This window comes from Heterocephalus glaber, unplaced genomic scaffold (genome assembly GCF_053883595.1).
Source record: "Heterocephalus glaber isolate CG9 unplaced genomic scaffold, H.glaber_assembly_v1.0 deba00001442, whole genome shotgun sequence".
Taxonomy (NCBI): domain Eukaryota; kingdom Metazoa; phylum Chordata; class Mammalia; order Rodentia; family Bathyergidae; genus Heterocephalus; species Heterocephalus glaber.
The window spans coordinates 50,903,541-50,909,991 of NW_028258296.1; positions in this window are offsets into that span (position 1 = coordinate 50,903,541).

Here is a 6,451-nt window from a genome sequence, read left to right on the forward strand (position 1 = left end):
AAAACATTTTGCCAGCTACTCCTCAGACAGAGGACCAGTGTCTAAAATATACAGAGGACTCCAAAAAATTCAGCCACCTAAAATTAAAGACACAGTCAAGAAATGGGCAAGAGAAATGAAAAGACATTTCACAGAGGAAGAAATACAAATGTTTAACAAATGTATGAAAAAATATTCAGCATCTCTGGCCATTAGAAAAATGCAAATTAAAACAATGCTAAGACTCCAGTCTTACTCTGGTAAGAATGCCAATCATTAGGAAATCGAAAAATAATAAATGCTGGTGTGGCTGTGCAAAAAGGAACCCTTCTGCATTGTTGGTGGGAATGTAAACTAGTACAACCACTATGGAGATCAGTGTGCACATTTCCAAAGAATTGGAATTAGAAATTCTAAAATGTACCAATAAAGTTAATGGGGAAAAAAAAAGAAATTAGAAATTCTATACAACCCAGCTATTCCTCTGCTAGATATCTTCCCCAAAGAGCTTAAGTCATCAAACTACAGTAATACATGCACACCGGCATTTTTAGCAGCATAATTCATAATAGCTAAATCCTGGAAGCAACCTGTGTGCCCATCAACAGATGACTGGATAAACAAAATGTGGTATCTATATATAATGGAATACTACTCTGCTATGAACAATGACAAATTTGAGGCATTTGTAGGAAAATGGATGCACCTGGAAAATGTAATACTGAATGAAATAAACCAGACACACAAGTTTAAATACCGCATGGTATCTGTCATTTGAGCGAGGCAAAGTACAAACAAAGAAAATGATAAAGGATGGCTAGAAAGGGACAAAGGGGTGGCTCTCTTGCAATAGGGAAGTGGTTCCAGCCTCATTCAGTGGACCTCCTGATGGGCCACCTCTGCCTGCTGCCCCTTTGGAGGACTGGTCCAATTCCCTGCAAATACCTGTCCCACAGGGGCTCCAGCAAAGCCAGGTAGACAGGAAAACACACATACCTCTGTCGACATGCAGTATCATTGCATTCAAACACCGGAAGTGAGTTTGGGGAGGCCATTCATAGCTAAGGGCATTCAGCTCATCAAAAAGAAAAAACAAAACAAAAACCCAGTCATTGAGTAATTTTAACACAGGGTGTTCTGAGCGCCTCCCCCTTTTTTTATAGTACTAGGGATTGACCGCAGGACCTTCACACTGAACTACACCCACAGCCATTTTTTGTTTTTAAATAAGGTCTCACTGAGTAACTATGTGGCCCAGGCTGGGCTTGAACTTGAGATCCTCCTGCCACAGCATCTCAGAGTGGTGAGATTACAGGCCTACACCACCAGGACCTGCTCTGAGTTTCTCTTTGAGGTAACTGTGCTCAAAGAAGCCCAAGAGAAATTATGGTACAGTTGTCATATGGTACAATGTCTGGTTGCATGAGAACTGAGATACAGTCCTGTGAAGCTGGTTTGTCCCTTAAGCACCTAAAAGGCAAATGAAAGATGTTCATCTTCGGGTGCTTACAGCTGCTGGCACAGCATTCAGCGGCAACATGGCTACCAAGAAAAGCTTTGGTGTTTGATAGACTGGGGATGTGATCCTGGCCTAGTTATTCACATGGGACCCGGTAACCCTTGGCAAAGCTAGATCAGGTATCACTAATTCAGCTTCGTGTCTCTAAGATAGGAATTAAATGCTCCCTCAAAGTGGTGCTTTTGTATTATAAGAAGATGCTTGTCAAATGGTAGCTATTTTAATATTCTGCTGTAGAATTCACCTTCCAGCAAGTAGCCCTTTACATGAAGACCCAGGCACTGGTAGAACGTAGCACAGTTAAGTTTCATTTCCATCTTCCCCCAAAATCATTAGGAAAGAAAGGGAGACTACTGGGGCCAGAGGAGGATATTTAGGGATACGATTTCTTGTCACTCCATTTGGGGCATGGTGCATGCTGCAGATAAAAGTTATCTATGGGGTTTGTGTTCATTGCCTATAGGTCTCACAAAAGAAAATGAGGTCCTTCCAAGTGGGGGGAAATTTTCCAAAGATGTGTCAGACCTAAACACCCCTTCAGGTAGAGGAGTGTTCAAGGCTTCATCATGGCCCAAGTCATGGCCACACTGGAGGTCTCTTAGGTGGCCATCTGCAGGTCCTGTTCCTTCTCAGTAAGAATGACTATCACTCCAGACTGGGCTGCCCCCCTGTAAGGAACTGTCCAAAATATTGGCTCCTCTTCACAAAAAGCTCTTATGTTTTAACCTTCACAAGAGGACTTAGTCCTACCTACCAAACTCTAGTCACATTATATCAGCCTGCTTCATATTGATGCCTACACATTTTTTAACTACTTGGCCAGTCAGGTAAGAAAGGACACTTTTTATAAGGCTGCTTTGCTAAGGAGCTTCCAGACCAGGGCAGGAATTATCCTGCCAAGACCCTATTACAGTGCATAGTTCATAAATGTTTACTGAGCAAGGGACTGATTCATTAATTCATTTATTCAATGAATGCACACTGGGCACTTACTCCTGCTTGGCTCAAAGGCCAGAGACAATTAAGATGCAGTTTCTGATCTAGTGAAACATTAAAATCAGGTGGAGAGTATAAAATGCTGACCACAGAATCGGAAAGAATGAATAAGGTTCTCGGAGAGCCGTAGGATAAGGGTTGCGGAGGCCCAGAGGGAGCCGTCATTGCCCAGCCTGGAGGAAACACTCAAGATGCTTAGGTGACTGAAGTCCTGTGATATCTCTGGTGAACAGCTGTCTCTTCATGAAGTGCCAATCCCAGATATGCTCTGCAAAGCAAAGCAGGCTTCTCTTGGCCACTGCATGCCTGCACCTCCTCTACCTCCCACAACCTCTCCCCGGAGTCCGCCCCTGGCGAACTGGGCTAGAGAATTAGGTGGCCAGCTGCTCCTGGAGCTCTCAGCTCTGCTTTCTCTGCTGAATTGCACCTGGTGCTGATTTTCCTGCATTGTCAACACAGCACCTCATTTTGCAAAGCCTGATTCTTCCCAGCTCAGCTAATAACCCCCAAGGGATCCTAGGCAAGAGCCTCGGGCCCCCAGGAAAATCGCTAAGTCCTGAGCTCCGTTGTGATGAATCTTTTCCACCTTTTAGTCAATGGGAGTCTTGCCTATTTGAGGGCTTCGGTTGCTCTGCCTAGGAAATGAGAGGCAGAGAGAGAGAGAATAAAGATGTGAGCTGCAGAGCAGCACCAGGAGTTTCATCAAGAGGCAGAGATGTGCCCTGCGCATAGAACACCCCGATGACTTCATTGCCATGAAATCTAGCGAGACTCTAATTTTTTTCATAATCATAATGTCTGGGACTTGTCAGTTTTAAGGTTCTCAAAATATCTGCCTTATTCTAATGGCAAAATGGGACCAAAGTGGAGCTCTGGGAGATGTGATCTCACTGGCCCTGGGGTGACGCTGGGTCAGGGAGTGGCAGAAGTCAGATCTAGAGACAAGGAGAAGCAGGGGGTGGCCTGGAAGAAGCCTAGGAGACCTGGCTTCCCAGAGTCAGGCACAAAGCCTTATAGATAAACCACTTCACCTCAGTGTGCCTCTGCTTTTCCACCACTAAAATGGGAGTATTAATGTCTACTCTGGCAAGGATATCTAGAGATTCAAATACCTGTGAAATATTTTTCCAGAAAAATACAAATTAGTACAAGGATTTGGACACTGATATTCTAATTTGGAGGCCAGAGACCACAAATCTAGAATAGGCAACTAGTTTTTTTTTCCCTTAGTTCTATTTTTCAGGGTTGACTTCCTCATCTCTCAGTCTTCTAGCTCCCGAAAAGGACAACTGATTTTAGCAACTAATTTTGGAGCCCTCGCTCTGTGCCAGGCTTCTGGGTTAACCTCTTCAGCATATTATCCCGGGGAATCCTTACAACATTCCTGCAAGATAGGAATTTACCGATAAAGGAGTCGGAGGGAGAAGTCATTTCCTGTCACTCAGGTAGGGGCAGAGGCAGGATGTGGACTTGGAGAGCTAAGACCTCAGCATCAATGTTGGTTCGGAAACAAGGCAGGAGGACGGCTAACTGTGAGCCATAAGGGCAGAATACGCAAGTCTCCCCTTGCCTTACCTCCCTCCTCCGCCCTTGCCAGAGTAGCAGTGGAGAAAAACCCACGCTCGGCCTTCCAGGGTCCAGTCCCTTCACTGAGACCACAGCCCAGCAGCAGGTGACACTAGCAATTGATCCCTCATATCAAGCAGTTGCCACCTCAGCTCAGTATTTAACCCTCGTCTCCTGTACCCTGTTTGTCCTGCTCTACTTTCCAAATGAGGGACAGATGGATGGCGAGGAAAGCTCTGTGCTCAGTGTCTTGCACTTGGCCCCTTTAGCTTCTGTGGTTTGCTTGAGACTCAGAGGCCCTTTGGCGTAGATGCAGACAGCCAGCGGGAAGGAGCTGCTGCCTGGGAACTTGCCGGGGTGGCCCAACCTGTCCTTCCCTTTCCCATCGCTTTGAAATGAGCTGAATTCAGAGCCCTCCCCTGGTGCATTCAGGACTGAGAGAGAGGAGTGAAAGAGAAGGAACGAAAAATGGTTTTCTCCCTCCCAGGAGCAGGAGGAATGAAGCATGGATGTACAGGCATGGAGGCCCGCCTGGGGCTCTGGGGCCAGTCCGACATCATCTTTTCTGTCCAGAGGCTGCACTTTGCAGCAGATTCTCGGCATTCCTTGGGCTTTGCTGTAGACCTCATCCTGCTGACCTCTGGCCCAGTGTGCCCAAGGGCAGCGCTCAGGACTCCCTAGACAGGAGGAGCCTGGTCTTAGTTAAGGCCTCGGAGATCACTCTGGCTGCTTCAAGGGCTCCAGCTGCAGTGGAGTAGGTCCTGAGGGGCGAGGAGGGAGTGAGCATTGTCCCAGTTCTGGGGCAAAAGCCCTGGCTCCTGTTCTGGGGGTCCCGATAGACCAGGCTCAGACATCCATCCCACTCTGCAGGTCAGGGAGACAGTGATAGAGCAGGGAGGTGGGGAGCTTTAACCTGCACAGCCTTGTTAGGAAGCATGGAGAGGTGCAAGATCTGCCTTTGAGGGGTGGACAGAAACTTTGGGATTTTATGCAGAAGGAGAACAAAGGCCAGGGTTGGGCTTTGCATAGCTGGGGTGTAGGAGATCCTGGTTACCTCACAGACAGCTTGTACCCCAGGACTGGTTCTGTGAGGTGCTGAGTCGCCTGTGGGGTCAGAGACAGCCTCTGGCTGGAATGGAGTCATGGGGCAGCTGCTCCTGCTTGGGGGGGACCTCACCATGGGGTGTTTGGGGGCCTTTTCCTGGAGTCCGCGGTGACTGCAGGTTAGGACAATGCCTGGGGGCTTCTAGGCATCACTTTAGCGGGTCTGGAACTAGACTTGTAAAAGCTGGCAATTAGATGTCCCTGCAAATCTGAAAATTAGTCTTATCTCAGTGTCCTCAGTCTTGAGATAGTCCAGGAAAATTAGGGCTGATAAACCTTGTAAGAGAGACATTTGTTAAGTGGTTTATCTGCCGACAGGAAGAATTGAACAGGTGTCTGAACTCAAATTCTGAGGGAATAAGGCAGACATATGCAATGAAGGCAGTGATGCCAAGCTTTGCCTGCTTGCAGTTACTCATTGGGCATCTGCCAGCCCAGCTTCTAAGTCCCTGCTACACCGGGGGGTGGGGCAGCATGGGGGAGCGGGAGAGGAGGCCAGGAGGGAGGGGCAGCCACCAAACACAGAGCCACCCGGATGTCTGGTGCCTCTGCCCGGACAGGGCTGGAGTCAGGCCCCTGCCTTGTACCTGGGTCCCACACTGGAGACGAGAATGAGCAGTTCTGCTTTTGGAGTGAAACCGAGGCAGGTCCAGAGGTAAGACTTTAATCCAGCCGGAAGTGGACCTGGCAGGCCTGAACCAAAGCCCCAGGTCCAGATAGGGCAGGATAAAGTCAAGATGCAAGGTCAGGGTATTCGGGGGAGGACAGGAGCAGGAGGGGCTAAGAGGAGGGGTTAAGGAGCAGGCCCTGCTGAGGAGGGAAACGGGGGCTCTGTCCTGAGGGGAAGAAAGTGGCCGGCTCATTCACGTTTCTGTCCTGCTCCTGCCCCAGTTCTCTCTCCCTGTCTCCCTCCCTCCCTTCCTTCTCACCTCCCTTCCTTTCTTCCTCTCTTTCTTTCTGTCCTGGTTCGTGTGCGCGCGCACACGTGTGCGTGTGTGTGTGTGTGTGTGTGTGCGTGTTATTAATCTTTAATGAAGACTGAAATTAACCATTGCTGGGAAAAGGCCCCAGGAGCCCCCTCCCCCCAGCACCATCCCCCCTCCCCCAGCATGCTTCGCTCAAGCGCTGTGCATGCCGGCCCTGCACCTGCTGGATCCTGAGCTGGGTCCTCCACATCACCAGCCGCATCATTTACCTCTTTCCTGGTTTTTTGATACAGGGTCTTACCATGTAGTTTAGGCTGCCCTTGAACTCACTATGTAGTCCACCCTGCCCTCAAACTTGTGG